The sequence below is a fragment of the Hyla sarda genome, unplaced genomic scaffold (assembly GCF_029499605.1).
Source record: "Hyla sarda isolate aHylSar1 unplaced genomic scaffold, aHylSar1.hap1 scaffold_1266, whole genome shotgun sequence".
In the NCBI taxonomy this organism is placed as follows: Eukaryota; Metazoa; Chordata; class Amphibia; order Anura; family Hylidae; genus Hyla; species Hyla sarda.
Window position 1 is genome coordinate 39,324 of NW_026607888.1, and position 25,819 is coordinate 65,142.

Genomic DNA, 25,819 nt, shown 5'->3' on the forward strand with positions numbered 1-25,819 from the left:
GGCCTTTTTAAATGCAATCCATAACCCGGATTTGCCAGGAACCCTTCTTACTCCTCCTACTTGCATGTGACACTGGGCTTAGGATCTGCATAGGAAACACACACACAAGCACACACCTACCTTTGTTGCCTGCAGATGCCTCCTTGGCTGTCCCCAAACGGTATCAAACCAACACCCACGGGAAGCTGTAAGCATAGAGGACATGCCTGCACCCCATTGGACTTACCTGTGTGGGTTAAACCCGGGTTATTTGACAACCTATGGTGGTGATGGTTCTGCTCAGGCAGAGCAGTGCTGATGCTCCTCATAAAGCTGTCGCTGCTGTGAAGGTTCTAGGTGACATCACAAATCCCTATGGTTACATACACAACAAAGCTGGGTTGTTGTTGTTTACACTCTGCAAGGCCTGTGGAAGTGAGTGACATCATAGCACTGTAGTTCTGAGGGTTCTAGATGGATGCAACAATCTCCTGTTGCTTCTATGAAGGCCATAATAGACGACATCACCAAACAGCTCCATAGTCACATACACAGCAAAGGAGAGATGTTGTTTACACCTAGTGATGTCAGTGGTATTGAGTGACATCACAGCACAGTGCTAAGGCTCCTGGGCCTGGACACAGCAGCGGCTGCAATATCTCAACGGAGAATACGTTTATATATATGTGTGTGTGTGCGCGTGTATATATATATATATATATATATATATATATATATATATATTTCTCCGCCGAAATCACTTTTAAACCCATTTCCACCTTTTTTTCCCTTCTCTTCCTCTTACTTTTTTTTCACGTTTTTTTACGTTTTTCTCCTTTTCGCCTCTTTTCTGGGCGTATTATTCTTCTTTTTCTTCTTTTTTTTCGTCTAATGCATACCCCATCAGTGCAGCAATGCTTATTCAATACCGCCAGCAGATGGAGACACTGGGGGATAATTTTCTAAGGATTTATACTGATTTTTCCTGTCTGAATTTGTCGCACAGAAAGTTGCAGGCCAAATATGTGTGACATTTCTGCGACTTTAGCTTCTAGAGCATTTTTACAACATTATACATAGGTGCTGAATACATAAAAAGCGACTGTTCAGCGACAGACAAGTCGCATCGGCTGAAAGTAGGCCAGAATGTCAGTCCATGTTGGAGCAGGTTTAGATACAGTCTAAAGTATAGATCTCAAAGTCTGTGCACAGAATTTAGCAAGGGCCTCGCACCTTCTGATGCATCAGGTAGGTGCACAATAGCATAGCCTAACCCTCTGTACTTTGGTCTATATTGATGCGGGACATAGACAGCCAGCTGATGACCAATCCATTAGTGCAATGGATGGCTGGAAGCATTTGTCTTTGCCTTTGCAATACCACAGAAGCAATGCATGGTCAATGTACAGCAATGACACACCTGTGTGAACAGCCAGGAGACCCCCCCCCCCCCCCCATGTTATGTTACATAGTTACATAGTTAGTACGGTCGAAAAAAGACATATGTCCATCAAGTTCAACCAGGGAATTAAGGGGTAGGGGTGTGGCGCGATATTGGGGAAGGGATGAGATTTTATATTTCTTCATAAGCATTAATCTTATTTTGTCAATTAGGAACATTCAGCACCCACCCGCTATCAAGGCAGCTGCCTATCATGTCATGCCCTACCTGCACAGGTGTGCTGGCTACTCAAATGATCCAATTAAGGAGGCCATTTAGTCAGCAGCAGCAGAAGTCCTGTGCCTGGACGCTCCAACAGCGGCCAGACACAAGCAGAAGCAGAAGCAGCAGCAGCACCACCTTTTGTTTTTTGGCTGCAGCAGCAGCAAGGCCCACAGGGCTGGCTAGCTGGCTAGCCAGCAAGCAGGTAGCAATGAAAGTAGGAATCTTTCTTTTTAACCCTGTAAGGGGGTGGTGCACTGTACCCGAAGATACTGCCATATCGGGTCAATGCATAGGGCGACGGAAGCAAGCTTCGAAATCGGCCCCCGTTCTCAAAAATCCATTTAATATATGGTCCCCAGATAGGGGACGTATCAGATATTAAACTGATAAGAACAGATTTTTTTTTTTTTTTTTTTTTTTTTCCTCAGTTACAGACTATTGTTCAAGCGATCATCAGGTCACCTACCAAAACTCATCACTTCTAAACAAAGTCTGAAAAAACATCATGCGGAAAAATATCTCAATAAGAAAACTATAAGAGAAGCACAAATTCAAAACCTTGATCAGGATACTTACAACTTTCTCCATTCCTTGTATCTCCAAATCTTTTCAGCCTCTTCCTCTCCCATTCTCTTCTTGTCAAATAGAAAAATAATAAACAACCTTCCAAAAAAAAGTCTCTTCAACTCCCTTGGAGAAATATACACATTTTTAAAAACAAGCAGGTTTCTAGAATCCCATAAAACTTCTTTAAAAACAGAAAATACAATCCAGCTTTCACGTGTGTCCTCTCTCCTGCTAAAATCCTGACCAATAAAAATCTTCTCAAAATTAAAATCAACATATCCCGTGATTGCAGAAAAAAACCTCTGTAGAAGCATAAAAAATTCTCTTGCATAAAAACAGTTCCAAAATAAGTGCACTGTATCCTCCCTGCCTCCACAACCCTCTCTTGGACATTTCTCGCTCACTCTTATTCCTCGTCCATTCAGGAAAGCTCTGGTTGGGAGGCAGCCATGAAAAGTCATCCAGTTTACATCTCTCTGTCTATTCGATAATCCTCTAACATTAAAAAGATTCCAGATCTTCACAGACTGAGCAGTAGTGCAGAATGGTACTTCATATAATCTCTCATTTTTTCTTATTTCATTTTCAATTTTCTTTTTCTCAGGTTTTCCCAGGGAACTCAAACCAAATTGATCACTGAAAGACCCGAGAACCACATAGAAGGTAGGTATAACTTGCGCTATTGGTCTCCTCAGATCCTTCTCACACCAGCCCCATTTGGAAAACAACCATCCTGCCAAATACCTGCTCATGTCTGCCACCCAATTATTGCACTGAGACACTTTATAAATTAAAAGAAAGTAATGAGTCTTTAAAAACAGATTAATATCCGGGAAATTATATCCGCCTTTCTTCACGCTCTTCATCACTTCCTCCCTCTTCATCTTTTCCATCTTTGAACCCCAGAAAAAAATAAACAACTTCCTTGTCATCCTTCTGGTCCATAATTTGCCGGGTGGGAAAACCATTGCAGTATATAATAGTAGTGGCAAAATTACTACCTTTAAAATCAGAACTTTACCTTTAAGGGACAAGTTTCTCAATTTCCAAAAAGATAATTTCTTCTCTATCTTCTCCTCCAACTTCTCATAACTTTTCCCTCCTTTTAGATTTTTTTCAAAAACAACCCCTAACACTTCAATATCTTCCTTCTCATCCACGCCATCCACCACCACTTTTCCTTGCTTTCCAAAATTACTCAATTGGCACTTCCCCCAATTGACTTTCATACCAGCAATACAACAAAAAATCTTTACATGCAAATTCACTCTATTAAGATCAGCTTGGGAAGTGCAAGTAAAAACCACATCATCCATGTAACTTAAAACCTTCAAATTCCTTCCATTACTTCCCGGGATAAAAACACCACTCACACATTTGTCCTTCTGTACATTTTTGAGCAAGGCCTCAATGACACAAATGAATAAAATTGGGGAGAGTGGGCATCCCTGTCGTACTCCTGATAAAATATTAAAACCCGGCCCCACATGTCCATTGACTAAAATCTGACTTGTTGCCCCATAATAAAAACTTTTAATCACAAACAGTAGCTTCTCAGGAATACCCATATGCTTTAAAACCATAAACATAAAATCATGAGCAACTCTGTCATAAGCTTTTTCAAAATCAATGGATTCCACAAAAAGTGCATTCTTATTAAAATTACTATAATAAATAGAGTCTCTTAAAACTAATAAATTATCAGTTATTCTCCTATTTGGCACTGCACAAACTTGGTATTCTCCAACAAGGTGCTCAACTATGTCACTCATCCTGTTCGCCACAATCTTTGCAATGATCTTATAATCTGTATTCAATAATGTGATCGGCCTCCAGTTTTTCAAATCTCTTTCATCACCTTTCTTATGTATCAAGGTAATAACTCCTTTCTTCATAGACTCCGCTAAAATACCTGAGTTAAAAACATATTGCACCACCCGTGTAAAATCTTGCTTTAAAATATGCCAAAAAACTGAATAAAACTCAAAGGGGAGGCCATCACAGCCCGGTGTCTTCCCTTTCGCTGTCTTGTCCAGAGCCTGCTTGATCTCCCCTTCACAAACTTCCTCAATTAAAAATGCACTTTTTCCTTCAGGGACATTATTCTCTAAAATATTACAATAATCATTCATCTCCGTCTCACTGGCTCTGCTCTTATTACTAAAAAGTGTTTCATAAAATCTGCCAATCTCCTTCACCATCTCATCACCAACAACTTCCCCTGTAGGAGTTAAAACAGACTTAAAAACACCCCTAGCATTAAAACATTTTTTAAAGAAATATCTTGTACATTGTTCATTTTCCTCCAAATGTTGAACTTTGGATTTAAAAACAATATTTCTACCTCTTTCCAACAACCTGTTCTTCATCTCAATTTTCACCTTCTCAATTTCCTCCTCCACCTCCACACCAACATGTTTAAACTTAAAGATAGTTTCTAAACGTGAGATAAGCCTTTCATAACCCCTCCTCTTTTCTTGTGCCCTCCTTATGCAAATGAACTTAAAATACTTAGCAAACTCACTTTTTGCCCAATCCCACCAAGCTAAAACATTACTAAAAACAGATTGTTTAGAAGTACAAGATAAAAAAAAATCTTTAAAACCGGCCATTACTTCTTCATCTTCTAATAGACTTACATTTAATTTCCAGAGCCCTCTACCAAAATGAAAGGACTCTGCAATACTTATTTCTGCCGACACCATCTTATGATCTGAGAAAGTTGACATCATTTGATTGCACCGGACCACCTTAATCCCCTCAGAGACAAGAATGTAATCAATCCGGGATTTACAGCGGCCACTATCTGATATATAGGTGTATCTTTCATCAGTGCTAACCATCAGTCCCACATCAGAATAATGTAAGTCTTGTATAATTTGGTTTAAAACATTTGAAGTAATATCAGTTCTAACCTTAGCAGAGCTCTCACGATCATTGACGGATCTAATGCAGTTAAAATCACCAACAATAATAGTACCATCACGACCAGGAATAAAAAGTTTAAGAGACTCTAAAAATAACACACGTGCCTGTTTTTCTGCTGGCGCATATACATTAAAAACTCTCATTCTCTGGCCTAAAAACTCAAAATTTAAAACCATACAACGACCTGGTACTAAAACTTGGCAATTTAAAACTTTAATGTCCCTGTTACACAATAAAATCCCCACACCTTCATTTTTATTCTCTGTGCATGTAGACCAAAAAGACTGCCCTCTCTTCCATTCATCTACATAAGGTGCAGACTTAATTGCACACTCCTGTAAACAAAATATATCTCCCTTCACATTCTCCAAAAAATCAAAAACTGCTGCTCTTCTGATGGTTGTTCCTATACTCCGAACATTAAGAGTAGCCACAACCAATGCCATTAAAAAGGAAAGAAGGCAATCCCTTTTCTTAACATCCATTTTAACTAGAAGTTAGTATTCTGACCTTCAACCTTCCTTAGCAGCATCCCATAGCAATCAGGCGACCCCACTTGAGAGTCCCTGTCCATCATTTTCTCACCTCCATACACAGGATCCGTCTGATCCCCTGACCAACTCCCTTTCTTACACCTTTTACTTTTACCTTGAAAGCCTCCATTTGCATCTTCATCTTCATCTTCCCCCTCCTCCTCCTCCTTCTCCTCCTCTTCAGATGTTACATTCTCCTCCCCACTAATCACCCTCTGCCCAGGTGTTAGGGATCTCTCACTCTCATTCTCCTGAAACTCCATCCCCTCCTCCTCCCCCACCACTGGGTTTGGGCATTCAAAATCCTCAATTGTTTCTTCACATGGGGGAACCTCCCTACACACAGTCTCCACACTCTCCACCACTTTCTCTTTTTTCCCTTTACGTGCTTTCTTCTTACTGACCTCAGTAAACTCTTCACCAACACCAGTCTCCTCACAATGCACACCAGTGGAGTCACCCTCCTCCCCTTTTCCAGATTTTTCCTGAGTATTCATGTGCTGCACTGTCACACCTGCTGCACTCCCTTTTACAGAGTTCTCGTCAATCACCTGAGTCACCTCAGCATTCACACCAAAAACACGTGGAAATGGCCTTTCTCCTCTTTCCTCTCTTCTATTTCCTGCTGCGTCAGCATAGCTCATTTTCTTTCTATACCATAAACTGCATCCTCTAGCCAAATGCTCCTCACTACCACAGATATCACACGTTTTCTTCTCAGTACATTCACCCGAGTTGTGACCTGATTTCCCACAATTCCTACAGCATACTCCTTGCTCAGGGCAAGACTCCTGTACATGTCCATAAGCGTGACAACGTCTACAGTACTGCAACTGTCCTTCATAAAAACAAAAACCTCTTTCTCCTCCAATAGAAAATACCTGTGGTATACTCTTCCTTCCCTCTTCCATTCCTTCGTCCTTTTTAAATTTTACAACAAATTTCCTTTTACAATTAAAGTACCCATGTCTGTTCTTGAGTCTTCCAAGAAATTTAACTTCATCACAATATCGGTACAAAAAATTGGTCACCATCTCATCCGAAACCTTCGGGTTGTACATATGGACTATAACAACCTTAGACATATTCATGAATAATGGCTCCACTTTCACCTTACTCATTATAGCTGGCTCATTCCTCCTCTTCATCACTTCTAAGTCCATGTAGACCCTCTGGCAAACCTCAGAATCATAAAAGGTTATATCGTAAATCCCTTGCCTAGGGAAGTCTTGCATAGCGATTACATGCCATACCTGAAGGTACTGGAGCTTGCGAAGAATCTCCAGCACAACTTGATCCAATCCAATCGTCCCCCGGTGTTCGCCAGGAACGTAAATCCGCACCGTATCCTCGAGTCCTCGAGTCCTCTCTCCGCTCATTTTTGCAGGTTAAGATACCCACTATCGCAACCCAGTAACAATCCAGGGCCCCCCGCAAAAGAGGGCCCCGATCACCACCCCTTCCGACTCCTACCCTGCCCGGTAAACCGCACAGGATCGAAGCCAAAAGGCCGAGAAGCGATAACCGTGAAAGGGGCGGGCCCAACAAGGTGCCCTTCATGGGCACTATCACTGCTTGCTGTCAGGGAGGCTGCCAGACAATTTTCCATGCACACTCTGGGCTGGGGGGCAGTCAACCACCAGTACACACAGCAGAACCTAAACCCATACCATTATTGCTAAGCAGCAAGACAGGGGCCCATTGCACTCCCACGGGGCCTTTTTAAATGCAATCCATAACCCGGATTTGCCAGGAACCCTTCTTACTCCTCCTACTTGCATGTGACACTGGGCTTAGGATCTGCATAGGAAACACACACACAAGCACACACCTACCTTTGTTGCCTGCAGATGCCTCCTTGGCTGTCCCCAAACGGTATCAAACCAACACCCACGGGAAGCTGTAAGCATAGAGGACATGCCTGCACCCCATTGGACTTACCTGTGTGGGTTAAACCCGGGTTATTTGACAACCTATGGCGGTGATGGTTCTGCTCAGGCAGAGCAGTGCTGATGCTCCTCATAAAGCTGTCGCTGCTGTGAAGGTTCTAGGTGACATCACAAATCCCTATGGTTACATACACAACAAAGCTGGGTTGTTGTTGTTTACACTCTGCAAGGCCTGTGGAAGTGAGTGACATCATAGCACTGTAGTTCTGAGGGTTCTAGATGGATGCAACAATCTCCTGTTGCTTCTATGAAGGCCATAATAGACGACATCACCAAACAGCTCCATAGTCACATACACAGCAAAGGAGAGATGTTGTTTAAACCTAGTGATGTCAGTGGTATTGAGTGACATCACAGCACAGTGCTAAGGCTCCTGGGCCTGGACACAGCAGCGGCTGCAATATCTCAACGGAGAATACGTTTATATATATGTGTGTGTGTGCGCGTATATATATATATATATATATATATATATATATATATATATATATATTTCTCCGCCGAAATCACTTTTAAACCCATTTCCACCTTTTTTTCCCTTCTCTTCCTCTTACTTTTTTTTCACGTTTTTTTACGTTTTTCTCCTTTTCGCCTCTTTTCTGGGCGTATTATTCTTCTTTTTCTTCTTTTTTTTCGTCTAATGCATACCCCATCAGTGCAGCAATGCTTATTCAATACCGCCAGCAGATGGAGACACTGGGGGATAATTTTCTAAGGATTTATACTGATTTTTCCTGTCTGAATTTGTCGCACAGAAAGTTGCAGGCCAAATATGTGTGACATTTCTGCGACTTTAGCTTCTAGAGCATTTTTACAACATTATACATAGGTGCTGAATACATAAAAAGCGACTGTTCAGCGACAGACAAGTCGCATCGGCTGAAAGTAGGCCAGAATGTCAGTCCATGTTGGAGCAGGTTTAGATACAGTCTAAAGTATAGATCTCAAAGTCTGTGCACAGAATTTAGCAAGGGCCTCGCACCTTCTGATGCATCAGGTAGGTGCACAATAGCATAGCCTAACCCTCTGTACTTTGGTCTATATTGATGCGGGACATAGACAGCCAGCTGATGACCAATCCATTAGTGCAATGGATGGCTGGAAGCATTTGTCTTTGCCTTTGCAATACCACAGAAGCAATGCATGGTCAATGTACAGCAATGACACACCTGTGTGAACAGCCAGGAGACCCCCCCCCCCCCATGTTATGTTACATAGTTACATAGTTAGTACGGTCGAAAAAAGACATATGTCCATCAAGTTCAACCAGGGAATTAAGGGGTAGGGGTGTGGCGCGATATTGGGGAAGGGATGAGATTTTATATTTCTTCATAAGCATTAATCTTATTTTGTCAATTAGGAACATTCAGCACCCACCCGCTATCAAGGCAGCTGCCTATCATGTCATGCCCTACCTGCACAGGTGTGCTGGCTACTCAAATGATCCAATTAAGGAGGCCATTTAGTCAGCAGCAGCAGAAGTCCTGTGCCTGGACGCTCCAACAGCGGCCAGACACAAGCAGAAGCAGAAGCAGCAGAAGCAGCAGCAGCACCACCTTTTGTTTTTTGGCTGCAGCAGCAGCAAGGCCCACAGGGCTGGCTAGCTGGCTAGCCAGCAAGCAGGTAGCAATGAAAGTAGGAATCTTTCTTTTTAACCCTGTAAGGGGGTGGTGCACTGTACCCGAAGATACTGCCATATCGGGTCAATGCATAGGGCGACGGAAGCAAGCTTCGAAATCGGCCCCCGTTCTCAAAAATCCATTTAATATATGGTCCCCAGATAGGGGACGTATCAGATATTAAACTGATAAGAACAGATACTACACTTGATCTTAGCCAAAAGGCCGAGAAGCGATAACCGTGAAAGGGGCGGGCCCAACAAGGTGCCCTTCATGGGCACTATCACTGCTTGCTGTCAGGGAGGCTGCCAGACAATTTTCCATGCACACTCTGGGCTGGGGGGCAGTCAACCACCAGTACACACAGCAGAACCTAAACCCATACCATTATTGCTAAGCAGCAAGACAGGGGCCCATTGCACTCCCACGGGGCCTTTTTAAATGCAATCCATAACCCGGATTTGCCAGGAACCCTTCTTACTCCTCCTACTTGCATGTGACACTGGGCTTAGGATCTGCATAGGAAACACACACACAAGCACACACCTACCTTTGTTGCCTGCAGATGCCTCCTTGGCTGTCCCCAAACGGTATCAAACCAACACCCACGGGAAGCTGTAAGCATAGAGGACATGCCTGCAGCCCATTGGACTTACCTGTGTGGGTTAAACCCGGGTTATTTGACAACCTATGGCGGTGATGGTTGTGCTCAGGCAGAGCAGTGCTGATGCTCCTCATAAAGCTGTCGCTGCTGTGAAGGTTCTAGGTGACATCACAAATCCCTATGGTTACATACACAACAAAGCTGGGTTGTTGTTGTTTACACTCTGCAAGGCCTGTGGAAGTGAGTGACATCATAGCACTGTAGTTCTGAGGGTTCTAGATGGATGCAACAATCTCCTGTTGCTTCTATGAAGGCCATAATAGACGACATCACCAAACAGCTCCATAGTCACATACACAGCAAAGGAGAGATGTTGTTTACACCTAGTGATGTCAGTGGTATTGAGTGACATCACAGCACAGTGCTAAGGCTCCTGGGCCTGGACACAGCAGCGGCTGCAATATCTCAACGGAGAATACGTTTATATATATGTGTGTGTGTGCGCGTATATATATATATATATATATATATATATATATATATATATATATTTCTCCGCCGAAATCACTTTTAAACCCATTTCCACCTTTTTTTCCCTTCTCTTCCTCTTACTTTTTTTTCACGTTTTTTTACGTTTTTCTCCTTTTCGCCTCTTTTCTGGGCGTATTATTCTTCTTTTTCTTCTTTTTTTTCGTCTAATGCATACCCCATCAGTGCAGCAATGCTTATTCAATACCGCCAGCAGATGGAGACACTGGGGGATAATTTTCTAAGGATTTATACTGATTTTTCCTGTCTGAATTTGTCGCACAGAAAGTTGCAGGCCAAATATGTGTGACATTTCTGCGACTTTAGCTTCTAGAGCATTTTTACAACATTATACATAGGTGCTGAATACATAAAAAGCGACTGTTCAGCGACAGACAAGTCGCATCGGCTGAAAGTAGGCCAGAATGTCAGTCCATGTTGGAGCAGGTTTAGATACAGTCTAAAGTATAGATCTCAAAGTCTGTGCACAGAATTTAGCAAGGGCCTCGCACCTTCTGATGCATCAGGTAGGTGCACAATAGCATAGCCTAACCCTCTGTACTTTGGTCTATATTGATGCGGGACATAGACAGCCAGCTGATGACCAATCCATTAGTGCAATGGATGGCTGGAAGCATTTGTCTTTGCCTTTGCAATACCACAGAAGCAATGCATGGTCAATGTACAGCAATGACACACCTGTGTGAACAGCCAGGAGACCCCCCCCCCCCCCATGTTATGTTACATAGTTACATAGTTAGTACGGTCGAAAAAAGACATATGTCCATCAAGTTCAACCAGGGAATTAAGGGGTAGGGGTGTGGCGCGATATTGGGGAAGGGATGAGATTTTATATTTCTTCATAAGCATTAATCTTATTTTGTCAATTAGGAACATTCAGCACCCACCCGCTATCAAGGCAGCTGCCTATCATGTCATGCCCTACCTGCACAGGTGTGCTGGCTACTCAAATGATCCAATTAAGGAGGCCATTTAGTCAGCAGCAGCAGAAGTCCTGTGCCTGGACGCTCCAACAGCGGCCAGACACAAGCAGAAGCAGAAGCAGCAGAAGCAGCAGCAGCAGCAGCACCACCTTTTGTTTTTTGGCTGCAGCAGCAGCAAGGCCCACAGGGCTGGCTAGCTGGCTAGCCAGCAAGCAGGTAGCAATGAAAGTAGGAATCTTTCTTTTTAACCCTGTAAGGGGGTGGTGCACTGTACCCGAAGATACTGCCATATCGGGTCAATGCATAGGGCGACGGAAGCAAGCTTCGAAATCGGCCCCCGTTCTCAAAAATCCATTTAATATATGGTCCCCAGATAGGGGACGTATCAGATATTAAACTGATAAGAACAGATACTACACTTGATCTTAGCCAAAAGGCCGAGAAGCGATAACCGTGAAAGGGGCGGGCCCAACAAGGTGCCCTTCATGGGCACTATCACTGCTTGCTGTCAGGGAGGCTGCCAGACAATTTTCCATGCACACTCTGGGCTGGGGGGCAGTCAACCACCAGTACACACAGTAGAACCTAAACCCATACCATTATTGCTAAGCAGCAAGACAGGGGCCCATTGCACTCCCACGGGGCCTTTTTAAATGCAATCCATAACCCGGATTTGCCAGGAACCCTTCTTACTCCTCCTACTTGCATGTGACACTGGGCTTAGGATCTGCATAGGAAACACACACACAAGCACACACCTACCTTTGTTGCCTGCAGATGCCTCCTTGGCTGTCCCCAAACGGTATCAAACCAACACCCACGGGAAGCTGTAAGCATAGAGGACATGCCTGCACCCCATTGGACTTACCTGTGTGGGTTAAACCCGGGTTATTTGACAACCTATGGCGGTGATGGTTCTGCTCAGGCAGAGCAGTGCTGATGCTCCTCATAAAGCTGTCGCTGCTGTGAAGGTTCTAGGTGACATCACAAATCCCTATGGTTACATACACAACAAAGCTGGGTTGTTGTTGTTTACACTCTGCAAGGCCTGTGGAAGTGAGTGACATCATAGCACTGTAGTTCTGAGGGTTCTAGATGGATGCAACAATCTCCTGTTGCTTCTATGAAGGCCATAATAGACGACATCACCAAACAGCTCCATAGTCACATACACAGCAAAGGAGAGATGTTGTTTACACCTAGTGATGTCAGTGGTATTGAGTGACATCACAGCACAGTGCTAAGGCTCCTGGGCCTGGACACAGCAGCGGCTGCAATATCTCAACGGAGAATACGTTTATATATATGTGTGTGTGTGCGCGTATATATATATATATATATATATATATATATATATATATATATTTCTCCGCCGAAATCACTTTTAAACCCATTTCCACCTTTTTTTCCCTTCTCTTCCTCTTACTTTTTTTTCACGTTTTTTTACGTTTTTCTCCTTTTCGCCTCTTTTCTGGGCGTATTATTCTTCTTTTTCTTCTTTTTTTTCGTCTAATGCATACCCCATCAGTGCAGCAATGCTTATTCAATACCGCCAGCAGATGGAGACACTGGGGGATAATTTTCTAAGGATTTATACTGATTTTTCCTGTCTGAATTTGTCGCACAGAAAGTTGCAGGCCAAATATGTGTGACATTTCTGCGACTTTAGCTTCTAGAGCATTTTTACAACATTATACATAGGTGCTGAATACATAAAAAGCGACTGTTCAGCGACAGACAAGTCGCATCGGCTGAAAGTAGGCCAGAATGTCAGTCCATGTTGGAGCAGGTTTAGATACAGTCTAAAGTATAGATCTCAAAGTCTGTGCACAGAATTTAGCAAGGGCCTCGCACCTTCTGATGCATCAGGTAGGTGCACAATAGCATAGCCTAACCCTCTGTACTTTGGTCTATATTGATGCGGGACATAGACAGCCAGCTGATGACCAATCCATTAGTGCAATGGATGGCTGGAAGCATTTGTCTTTGCCTTTGCAATACCACAGAAGCAATGCATGGTCAATGTACAGCAATAACATACCTGTGTGAACAGCCAGGAGACCCCCCCCCCCCCCCATGTTATGTTACATAGTTACATAGTTAGTACGGTCGAAAAAAGACATATGTCCATCAAGTTCAACCAGGGAATTAAGGGGTAGGGGTGTGGCGCGATATTGGGGAAGGGATGAGATTTTATATTTCTTCATAAGCATTAATCTTATTTTGTCAATTAGGAACATTCAGCACCCACCCGCTATCAAGGCAGCTGCCTATCATGTCATGCCCTACCTGCACAGGTGTGCTGGCTACTCAAATGATCCAATTAAGGAGGCCATTTAGTCAGCAGCAGCAGAAGTCCTGTGCCTGGACGCTCCAACAGCGGCCAGACACAAGCAGAAGCAGAAGCAGCAGAAGCAGCAGCAGCACCACCTTTTGTTTTTTGGCTGCAGCAGCAGCAAGGCCCACAGGGCTGGCTAGCTGGCTAGCCAGCAAGCAGGTAGCAATGAAAGTAGGAATCTTTCTTTTTAACCCTGTAAGGGGGTGGTGCACTGTACCCGAAGATACTGCCATATCGGGTCAATGCATAGGGCGACGGAAGCAAGCTTCGAAATCGGCCCCCGTTCTCAAAAATCCATTTAATATATGGTCCCCAGATAGGGGACGTATCAGATATTAAACTGATAAGAACAGATTTTTTTTTTTTTACATTTTTATTGAAAAAACTCAAAAACTTAAATACATCACAAAAAATGTTTACAATACATCAAATACTGTTTTCCATAAATGTAAATTCCACATAGCTAATGCTTTTTTCTGCCCATATCTCTTTTTATCAATTAAATAGTACAAGTAAACTTCACTGTATATCATCTTCAAACATTCTTTTTCACAAATAAAATCTCTTTTGAAGACAAGGATATTACGAACTTTCCATAATACATTTTTTGTACAGTTGATAAAAATCCACAAAATTCTCTCTTTTTCTTTCGTAACTCCATCACTTTTGCCATATAAAACAACTTCATGATTTAAAACTTTTAGACCTGTTAGGAATTTCAATAAAGAACCAATTAGTCTAAAAACCTTTTGTGCAAAATAACAATTCCAGAAAAGGTGCAAAACAGTTTCATCTATATTGCAATTTTCCCGGGGACAGACACATACAGCATTTAGACCTCTTCTATATTGGAAAAATCTTACCGGAAGACACTCATGGATAATCATCCATGCTAAATCCTTGTGCTCATTAAAAAGATATGGCTCGTTTACCTTTTTCCATATTTGTACACACCTATTATAAGAAAAATTAGAGACCATACATATTTCTTCTTGCAAATTTAACTGTACTTCTATCTTGCGAGCATCCCTCAAGGTTAACAAGTCAAAGTCTTTAAGGTTATACATACGTATAATTTTTTCTAAGATGGCATAATGTTTAGGCGGAGTTAAAAGTACAGGAGAAGATAATGATAAAAACACCCATTCTCTTTTTCTAAAAATATGTCCCGCAGAGTACTTTAAAAAACAGGACCATACACTTTTCATAAAAAATCCCCTAAAACACCAACTAAAAAACCTTAAGTATAAAAATTTTCTAATACAGGGAACCTGTTTTCCTCCATTTTTTTGTGACTTATACATAGTATCTCTTTTTAATTTTTCTGCTTTAGAACTCCATAGAAACTCAAAGAGAATCCTCTGAAGTTGCCTAGACATAAGTTCATTAGGAGGATAAATCATATTTAAATAGAGCATAATGGGTATTAGCATAGCCTTAATCACCAAAATTTTACCTTCTAAGGATAATTTCCTAAGGGACCAAAAGTCTACCTTTTTCTTTACCTTTTCTTTTACCATTAGCCAACTTTCCTCACCATTGTTATTTTTATCAAAGATGACTCCAAGGATTTTTATTTTTTCTGACTGTAATTTTAGGTTTGGTATTTGCACGTTTTCCCATTTACCTATATAAAAACAGTCACATTTAGATAAATTAAGTTTAAAAGCAGAAGCTTTACAAAAGAAATCAGTAACATCAACAACTCTTTGTAAAGAGAAGGCACTTTCACAAAAAACATTAATATCATCCATATAGCCACACACTTTAAGGGTGGCACTATTACCTCCAGGAACTGGTACTCCTTTTATTATTTTATCATTCCTTATTAAGTTTAACAGAGGTTCTATTGCACATATAAACAGTATAGGAGACAGAGGGCAGCCTTGCTTTACCCCTGATGATAAATTAATAAAATCTGTAAGGAAACCATTTATTAAAATCCTGCTAAAAGAACCTTTATATAAGAGAGCAATTTGCTTAATAAATATGTTAGGAAAACCCATGCGTTGTAAAACCATCCATAAAAAACAATGTGATACTCTATCGAACGCTTTATGAAAATCTAGAGATAGAATGGCTAGATTTTGATTCCGCTCTTGCTGATACCATATGACGTCCCTAATAGCATTTAAAGGTTCAGCTACACTCCTTCCTGGGACACCACATACCTGATCCACATGGATGACCTTGTACAAAAACGGCTTCATTCTGTTAACAAAAATTTTTGACATAATCTTATAATCAACATTAAGAAGCGTAATTGGTCTCCAATTTTCTAAGCTGTTCCTATCCCCCTTTTTGGGGATCAGAGACACTATACCACTCCTCCAAGATAAAGGTAGAACATCAGAATTAAAAGCCTCCTTAAAAATATTAAGCAAATCATCTTTAAAAATGTCCCAAAAGGTTTTATAAAACTCTACAGGAAGTCCATCAGAACCTGGTGTTTTACCTGTGGATAAACTTTTAGCAGCAATTTCTAATTCTTGGCATCTTACTTCTGTGCAAAGTGCATCTTGGTCCTCCTTACTTAAACCACAATCTAAAGTGCTTAGGAGAAAATTAGCAGCAGATATATCAATGGGTTTCTCATTAAACAGATCTTGATAAAAGGATTTAGCTTTGGATAACATTCCTACATTAGTAGTTTCATCCTCAATGTTAATCATTAACTTTTTTGTTTCCATTACCTTTTTAAAAAAGAATCTTGTACACTTTTCATCCTTCTCTTTACATTCAACTTTGGAGTTAAAAATTATTTCTTTCCCTTTGTTAGTTATAGCCTTCTGAATATCACTTTTAACACTTAAAATCAGATCGTCTACATATACACCCAGCTCTTTGAGTTGATAATAGGTTTGTAGTTTTGTGTTAAGATCTCTATACCATTTCAATTTCTCTTTTGTTTTTTTAACACCCATCTTAATAAAATACTCTTTAAATTTTACCTTGCAGAATTCCCACCATGCTAAAAGAGAATTAAAATTAGTCCTTGAGTTCTGCAATTTTTTAAAAAGATAGATAAAATTACATTTAATTTCTTCATCTTCAAGCAAAGAGATATTCAGACGCCAGACTCCTTTGGCTCTGCAAACCCCATCAAACTTACATGTAGCAGATAAAATCTTATGATCTGAAAAAAAGGTAGAAGTCAATTGCATATTCCCATAAAATGCAAATCCAGAAGCAAAAATATAATCAATCCTTGACATATAAAGGCTATTCCCCCAGGTATACCCAGGGTCATTAGGGAAAGAGGTTCTCCACAAATCTTTTAAATTAAAATCAACTATAAAATCCTTTAGTTGTTTTTCAGTCTTATCTTTCCTTTGTTCAGATCCTCCAGCCCGCTCCTCTCCTGCCATTATACAATTAAAATCACCAGCGATGATAAGCGGGGATGAACCCGGTAAATAAAACTGAATTTTCTCTAATAAATCAGATCTTTCATCCTTATCTGGAGAGGCATATACATTTAAAAGTCTCATATTCATGTCATTATAAATAATATGAACGAGCAGGGCTCTACCGGGTACAATGTCTGTGAAGGAGGTAACTTTATACTCACTGCTCTTGAACAGTATGCAAACACCAGTCACTTTCCTCTCATTATCCCCTGACCACACAGACGGGCCAAGAGTCCATTCAGATCTCAAAGATGAATAATTGATATCATAATCAATGGCACATTCCTGTAAAAATAAAATGTCTGTAGGCAAAGAAGACAAGAAAGAAAATAAAGCAGCCCTCCTCTCTGGGCTCTTCAAACTCCTCACATTGAAGGAGGAGATATTAACACTTGGTAGCTCCTGGGTCATTCATTATCCTCAGACAAAGAACCCCAATCTGTAGGTGGTGACACAAATTCCTCAATATTAACAGGGTCGGATGCTGTTATAACCTTTTGGCAGACAATCTCCACGTTCCCCTCGTCCGCACTAACTCGACCACTCCTTTTGATGTTAAGGCCCTTTTCCTCTTTCCGGTCTCTGCTTTTCCTCTTTCGCCGTTCTTCTACATCCATCTCCTCTGTATCCCTTCTGGGCGGTCCAGGACCCTCAACTTCCATGAGAGGAGAACCCCTCACTTCTGTCTCAGGTCCCACGACCTTCCTCGGGGACACAATGCTTTTGGAGACATGAGCCACAGCAGGTATCACAGGAATTCCGGTAGCAGAAGACTCAGGCATCACTTTCAGGGTGTGGGTCTTAGGCACAGGCACAGCATCCATGGAGCTCTTCCTCATCGAGGGACCAGCCGACGTAGCCACAATATTGGCCCAGGAGCGTTGAGGACAATCCTTAAAAGCGTGTCCTTTCTGCTTACACACATTACACAGAATCTCATTTTGACAGTCCAAAGTGGTGTGGCCTTTTTGGCCACATCTTTTGCAAATAACCACTTCCTCTTTGCAAGATTCTTGTGTATGACCATATTCATGGCATTTCCTGCAATAATACGGCATCCCAGGGTAGAATAAATAGCCACGTTTACGCCCAATTAAAAAATTTGCAGGTGGGCGACACAGACCTCCAATTCCTCTCACATCTTCTCTGAACTTAACAGCAAACTTATGCTTTCCAGTCCAAAAGTCCATTGCATTCATTATTTTATGAGAGTATTTGACTTCCGCACAATATTGGTTTAAAAATAAGACAATGTCTCTTATATCCACGTATGGATCGTGCATAGTAACCACCAGTGGAACATCGCCATTAGAATATAGAGCAATGAAAACAAGTCCTTTCATATCCTCCTCATTGGCAAGCTCCCGAACTTTCTCAAACATATGGTCACATGCAGATGCGGAAGTCAAGGTAAGAATGAAAAGTCCTTTACCTGGGTCTTTTAGGCAAAACACATCTTCTCTCTGAATGTGCAATAAATCCAGCATAATTCTCTTGACAAAAAATTCCAAAGTCATCTTCTCCTTTTTCTCCTCATCCACTTCAATACGGAAGGTGTTCTTAATCCGAGTTTCAGTATGCGCAGCAAACCTAAGGGTCGCCATGGGGGATCGCCTTCCCGTTCTTTGTAAGTCCTCCTCCTATAGCAGCATGAGGCTTAAGACGGCTAAAAAACCGCCGATGCCTCAAGGCCGAAGGTTCGACGAACTCAGAGCCCCTTGACAAGATACAAGATCTTAGCCAAAAGGCCGAGAAGCGATAACCGTGAAAGGGGCGGGCCCAACAAGGTGCCCTTCATGGGCACTATCACTGCTTGCTGTCAGGGAGGCTGCCAGACAATTTTCCATGCACACTCTGGGCTGGGGGGCAGTCAACCACCAGTACACACAGCAGAACCTAAACCCATACCATTATTGCTAAGCAGCAAGACAGGGGCCCATTGCACTCCCACGGGGCCTTTTTAAATGCAATCCATAACCCGGATTTGCCAGGAACCCTTCTTACTCCTCCTACTTGCATGTGACACTGGGCTTAGGATCTGCATAGGAAACACACACACAAGCACACACCTACCTTTGTTGCCTGCAGATGCCTCCTTGGCTGTCCCCAAACGGTATCAAACCAACACCCACGGGAAGCTGTAAGCATAGAGGACATGCCTGCACCCCATTGGACTTACCTGTGTGGGTTAAACCCGGGTTATTTGACAACCTATGGCGGTGATGGTTCTGCTCAGGCAGAGCAGTGCTGATGCTCCTCATAAAGCTGTCGCTGCTGTGAAGGTTCTAGGTGACATCACAAATCCCTATGGTTACATACACAACAAAGCTGGGTTGTTGTTGTTTACACTCTGCAAGGCCTGTGGAAGTGAGTGACATCATAGCACTGTAGTTCTGAGGGTTCTAGATGGATGCAACAATCTCCTGTTGCTTCTATGAAGGCCATAATAGACGACATCACCAAACAGCTCCATAGTCACATACACAGCAAAGGAGAGATGTTGTTTACACCTAGTGATGTCAGTGGTATTGAGTGACATCACAGCACAGTGCTAAGGCTCCTGGGCCTGGACACAGCAGCGGCTGCAATATCTCAACGGAGAATACGTTTATATATATGTGTGTGTGTGCGCGTATATATATATATATATATATATATATATATATATATATTCTCCGCCGAAATCACTTTTAAACCCATTTCCACCTTTTTTTCCCTTCTCTTCCTCTTACTTTTTTTCACGTTTTTTTACGTTTTTCTCCTTTTCGCCTCTTTTCTGGGCGTATTATTCTTCTTTTTCTTCTTTTTTTTCGTCTAATGCATACCCCATCAGTGCAGCAATGCTTATTCAATACCGCCAGCAGATGGAGACACTGGGGGATAATTTTCTAAGGATTTATACTGATTTTTCCTGTCTGAATTTGTCGCACAGAAAGTTGCAGGCCAAATATGTGTGACATTTCTGCGACTTTAGCTTCTAGAGCATTTTTACAACATTATACATAGGTGCTGAATACATAAAAAGCGACTGTTCAGCGACAGACAAGTCGCATCGGCTGAAAGTAGGCCAGAATGTCAGTCCATGTTGGAGCAGGTTTAGATACAGTCTAAAGTATAGATCTCAAAGTCTGTGCACAGAATTTAGCAAGGGCCTCGCACCTTCTGATGCATCAGGTAGGTGCACAATAGCATAGCCTAACCCTCTGTACTTTGGTCTATATTGATGCGGGACATAGACAGCCAGCTGATGACCAATCCATTAGTGCAATGGATGGCTGGAAGCATTTGTCTTTGCCTTTGCAATACCACAGAAGCAATGCATGGTCAATGTACAGCAATGACACACCTGTGTGAACAGCCAGGAGACCCCCCCCCCCCCCCATGTTATGTTACATAGTTACATAGTTAGTACGGTCGAAAAAAGACATATGTCCATCAAGTTCAACCAGGGAATTAAGGGGTAGGGGTGTGGCGCGATATTGGGGAAGGGATGAGATTTTATATTTCTTCATAAGCATTAATCTTATTTTGTCAATTAGGAACATTCAGCACCCACCCGCTATCAAGGCAGCTGCCTATCATGTCATGCCCTACCTGCACAGGTGTGCTGGCTACTCAAATGATCCAATTAAGGAGGCCATTTAGTCAGCAGCAGCAGAAGTCCTGTGCCTGGACGCTCCAACAGCGGCCAGACACAAGCAGAAGCAGAAGCAGCAGAAGCAGCAGCAGCACCACCTTTTGTTTTTTGGCTGCAGCAGCAGCAAGGCCCACAGGGCTGGCTAGCTGGCTAGCCAGCAAGCAGGTAGCAATGAAAGTAGGAATCTTTCTTTTTAACCCTGTAAGGGGGTGGTGCACTGTACCCGAAGATACTGCCATATCGGGTCAATGCATAGGGCGACGGAAGCAAGCTTCGAAATCGGCCCCCGTTCTCAAAAATCCATTTAATATATGGTCCCCAGATAGGGGACGTATCAGATATTAAACTGATAAGAACAGATTTTTTTTTTTTTTTTTTTTTTTTTTTTTTCCTCAGTTACAGACTATTGTTTGGACGATCATCAGGTCACCTACCAAGACTCGTCACTTAAAACAATATCTGAAAAAACATCATACGGAAAAAACTAACTAAGGGAACCGAGTGCCAAGAAAAAGTGACCAAACAACAAAACAAAAAAACATGTCAAAAACAATCACAGAAATTGGTCAAAAACTTACAGCTTTCTCCTTTACGTACTTCTTATAAATTTTTCCATCGTGTATGCATCCAGATTTTCTCCGCTTCTTCTTCACCAATTCTCTTTTTGTCCAGTAGAAAGATAGTAAAAATCCTTCCTAAAAACAATCTTTTCAATTCCCTCGGAGAAATAACAACATTTTTAAAAACAAGCAAATTGCGTGAGTCCCATAAAACCTCTTTAAAAACAGAAAAAAGAATCCAATTAGTACGTGTATCTTCCTTTTTACTAAGATCTTGACCAATAAAAACTTTCTCAAAAGAAAAACTGTTATATCCAGTGAGTTGGATTAAAAACTTCTTTAAAAACATAAAAAATTCTTTTGCATAAAAACAGTCCCAATAAAGGTGCACTAAGTCTTCTCTACCTCCACAACCCTCTCTTGGGCATCTGTCACTTATTCTCAAACCTCTTCCAATTAAAAAAGATCGGGTTGGGAGGCAGCCATGAAAGGACATCCAACTAACGTCTTTTTGTCTGTTTGATAGTCCAATAACTTTAAAAAACTTCCAAATCTTCACAGACTGAGCATTAGTGCAGAATGGTACTTCATATAATCTCTCATTTTTCCTTATTTCTTGTTCTATTTTCTTTTTATCAGGTTCACCTAGAGAGCTCAAACCAAATTGATCATTGAAAGACCTGAGGAGCACATAGAAGGTAGGTATCACATGTGCTATGGGTCTCCTCAAATCCCTCTCACACCAGCCCCATTTGGAAAACAACCATCCTGCAAGGTATTTACTCATGTCTGCCGCCCTATTATTGCACTGTATCAATTTAAAAATTAAAAGAAAATAGTGCACCTTTAAAAACAGATCAATGTTTGGAAAGTTATATCCGCCCAAATTCATACTCTTCATCACTTCTTCTCTTCTCATTTTCTCCATCTTAGACCCCCAGAAGAACACAAAAAGCTTCCTTGTGACTCTCCTAGTCCATAACTTCCCTGGAGGAAGCACCATAGCCGTATACAAGAGAAGCGGTAGGATTACAGACTTAATGATAAGAACTTTCCCTTTAAGTGACAAGTTCCTTAACCTCCAGAAGGATAGCTTCTTCTCAATTTTACTGTCCAAAGTCTCATAACTTTTCTTTCCTTTGAGGTCTTTGTCAAATATCACTCCTAGCACTTCAATGTCTTCTTTTTCCTTAACACCATCCACTACTATATTCTCTTGGTTCCCAAAACTGCATAATTGGCACTTCCCCCAGTTCACATTCATCCCAGCCACACAACAAAAAATCCTCACATGCAAATTTACTCTGTTGAGATCTGCTTGGGATGTACAAGTAAAGACCACATCGTCCATATAACTTAAAACCTTTAACTTACTACCATCACTACCTGGAATAAAAACACCACTCACACATTTATCTTTCTGCACATTCTTCAACAGGCCCTCTATAACGCATATAAACAGAATTGGGGAGAGTGGGCATCCCTGTCTGACTCCAGACAAGACATTAAAAGCAGGCCCCACATGCCCATTAACTAAAATCTGACTTGTCACCCCATGATAAAAACTCATAATAACCGATAATAACTTTTCTGGAATACCTAAGTGTTTCAAAGCAATGAACATAAAATCATGTGCAACCTTATCATAAGCCTTTTCGAAATCTATGGACTCAACAAACAGTGCATTCTTGTTAAAGTTACTGTAATAAATAGAGTCTCTTAAAAGCAATAAATTATCTGTTATTTTTCTTTTCGGTACTGCACAAACTTGGTATTCTCCCACAAGGTGGTCCACTACATCACTCAGTCTATTAGCCACAATCTTAGCAATTATCTTGTAGTCACAATTTAATAAAGTTATAGGTCTCCAATTTTTAAGATCTCTGCCATCACCTTTTTTATGAATTAATGTTATGACCCCTTTCTTCATAGATTCAGCTAAAACACCTGAGTTAAAAACATATTGCACCACCCGTGTAAACTCTTTACTTAAAATATTCCAGAACGCAGAATAAAACTCAGCGGGGAGACCATCACAGCCTGGTGTCTTCCCTTTGGCCATCTTATCCAGGGCCTGCTTGATCTCCCCTTCACTAACATCATCAATCAAAAAATCAACTTTTTCAACAGGAACATTATTCTCCAAAATATTACAATAATCATTCATCTCCGTCTCACTGGCTCTGCTCTTATTACTAAAGAGTGTCTCATAAAATCTGCCAATCTCCTTCACCATCTCCTCTCCAAAAACTTCCCCCGTAGGGGTAAAAACAGATTTAAAAACACCTTTAGCATTAAAACATTTTTTAAAGAAATACCGTGTACACTGCTCATTTTCTTCTAGGTGCTGCACTTTAGACTTATATACAATATTCCTTCCCTTTTCCAACAACCTTTTTTTCATCTCCCCCTTCACCTTAACAATCTCATCCTCCACCTCCACACCAACACGTTTAAACTTATAGAGAGTCTCTAACCGGGATACAAGCCTTTCATCACTCCTCCTCTTCTCTTGTGCTCTCTTTATGCAAAACATCTTAAAGAAATTAGAAAACTCTCCTTTAGCCCATTCCCACCACACTAAGACATTACTAAAATCAGGTTGTTTAGAAACACAGGATAAAAACACATGATTAAAACCAGCCATTACTTCCTCATCTTCCAATAGACTTACATTTAATTTCCAGAGCCCCCTCCCAAAATGAAGGGACTCTGTGACACTTATCTCAGCCGACACCATCTTGTGGTCTGAGAAAGTTGACATCATTTGATTGCACCGGACCACCTTAATCCCATCAGAGACCAGGATGTAATCGATCCGGGATTTACAGCGGCCACTATCTGATATGTACGTATATCTTTCATCAGTGCTAACCATCAGTCCAACATCAGTAAAATGCAAGTCTTGAATAATTTGATTTAAAACATTGGAAGTAATATCAGTTCTAACCTCAGCAGAGCTCTCACGATCATTGACAGATCTAATGCAGTTAAAATCGCCAACAATAATAGTATCTTCACGACCAGGGATAAAAAACTTAAGGGACTCTAAAAAAGACAAACGTGCTTGTTTTTCTGCTGGAGCATACACATTAAAAATTCTCATCCTCTGGCCCAAAACCTCAAAAATTAAAACCATACAACGACCAGGTACTAAAATTTGGCAATTTAAAACTTTAATGTCCCTGTTTCGCAATAAAATCCCCACACCTTCATTTTTGTTTTCTGCACATGTGGACCAGAAGGACTGCCCACACTTCCACTCATTTGCATAAGGTGCTGACTTTATTGCACACTCCTGTAAACATATCACATCACTTCTAACATTCTCAAGAATATCAAAAATTGCAGCTCTCCTAATTTCAGACTCAATACTTCTTACATTAATAGTTGTTACAACCAAAGTCATAATAACTAGGAAAAGAAAACCAAATGCTTTAAAATCCATCTTAACTTAGAAATTAACATTTTGGCCTTCAACTTTCCTATGTAAACTTGCAAAACAATCAGGCGACCCTATGTTAGAGTCCCTGTCTATTTCATTATCACTTCCAAGAACAAGGGCTTCCTGATCCTCAGACCAGCTCCCTGTCTTACACCTTTTATTCACAACCTGCACATCCTCATCTTCCTCCTCCTCTTCTTCCTTACTGCGAGAAACTCTCTGACCAGGTGTTAGAGATCTCTGAGATGACCCAACAACTTCCATTCCCTCCTCCTCCCCCACAATTGGGTTTGGACATTCAATATCATCCATAGCCTCTTCACTAGAAAGAACATCACCATACACTGTCTCAATTTTCTCCACCACTTTCACTTTTTTTGCTTTTTTCTTTTTCACCAAGGTAAATTCACCTCCCACACCTGTCTCCTCACCAGTCACAGCAGTGGAAACACCCTCCTCCCCTGACCTCTCCTGAGTGCTAATGTGCTCCACTATCACAGAACTTTCCTCAGCCACCTGTGCCACATTAACACTCACACTCACACTCTCACCAACTCCAGGAACAAACCTCCCTCCCCCTTTTTCTCTTTGTTCTCCTCTATTCCCAGCTGCATCAGCATAACTTCTCTTCTTTTTATACCACATATCACAGCCTCTTGCCAAATGTTCCTCACTTCCACAGATATCACATGTCTTCTTCTCTGTACAGATACTTGCTTCATGACCAGTTTTCCCACAATTTCTGCAACATTCTCCTTTCTCAGGGCAATAATCCTGCACATGGCCATAGGCATGGCACTTTCTACAATATTGCAACTGGCCTTCATAAAAGCAGAAACCTCTCTCTCCTCCGATAGAAAACACCTGTGGTATGCTCTTCCTTCCATCTTGCATTCCTTCATCTTTTTTAAATTTTACAATAAACTTTCTCTTACAATTAAAGTACCCAAACTTGTTCTTAAGTCTTCCTATAAATTTCACTTCCTCGCAATACCGGAACAAAAAGTTTGTAACCATTTCATCAGAAACCTTAGGATTATACATGTGGACAATTACTACCTTTGTTGTATTCATAAATAACGGTTCCACTTTAATCTTCTTCATTATAGCAG

At 41.3% G+C, this 25,819-nt stretch overlaps 4 non-coding genes and 1 pseudogene across 4 annotated transcripts; all 5 read right to left on the reverse strand.

Moving 5' to 3' along the window:
• Nucleotides 1–1,889: 1,889 nt before the first annotated feature.
• On the reverse strand, nucleotides 1,890–2,096 carry LOC130304194 (U2 spliceosomal RNA; annotated as a pseudogene).
• A 7,191-nt stretch (nucleotides 2,097–9,287) lies between these two features.
• LOC130304190 (U2 spliceosomal RNA) lies at nucleotides 9,288–9,478 on the reverse strand. The gene has a single exon (XR_008853989.1). It is a non-coding gene; the product is annotated as a U2 spliceosomal RNA (small nuclear RNA).
• A 2,097-nt stretch (nucleotides 9,479–11,575) lies between these two features.
• On the reverse strand, nucleotides 11,576–11,766 carry LOC130304201 (U2 spliceosomal RNA). The gene has a single exon (XR_008853998.1). It is a non-coding gene; the product is annotated as a U2 spliceosomal RNA (small nuclear RNA).
• A 2,090-nt stretch (nucleotides 11,767–13,856) lies between these two features.
• On the reverse strand, nucleotides 13,857–14,055 carry LOC130304193 (U2 spliceosomal RNA). The gene has a single exon (XR_008853992.1). It is a non-coding gene; the product is annotated as a U2 spliceosomal RNA (small nuclear RNA).
• A 6,854-nt stretch (nucleotides 14,056–20,909) lies between these two features.
• Nucleotides 20,910–21,109, reverse strand: LOC130304198 (U2 spliceosomal RNA). Its single transcript, XR_008853996.1, has one exon. It is a non-coding gene; the product is annotated as a U2 spliceosomal RNA (small nuclear RNA).
• Nucleotides 21,110–25,819: the final 4,710 nt, after the last annotated feature.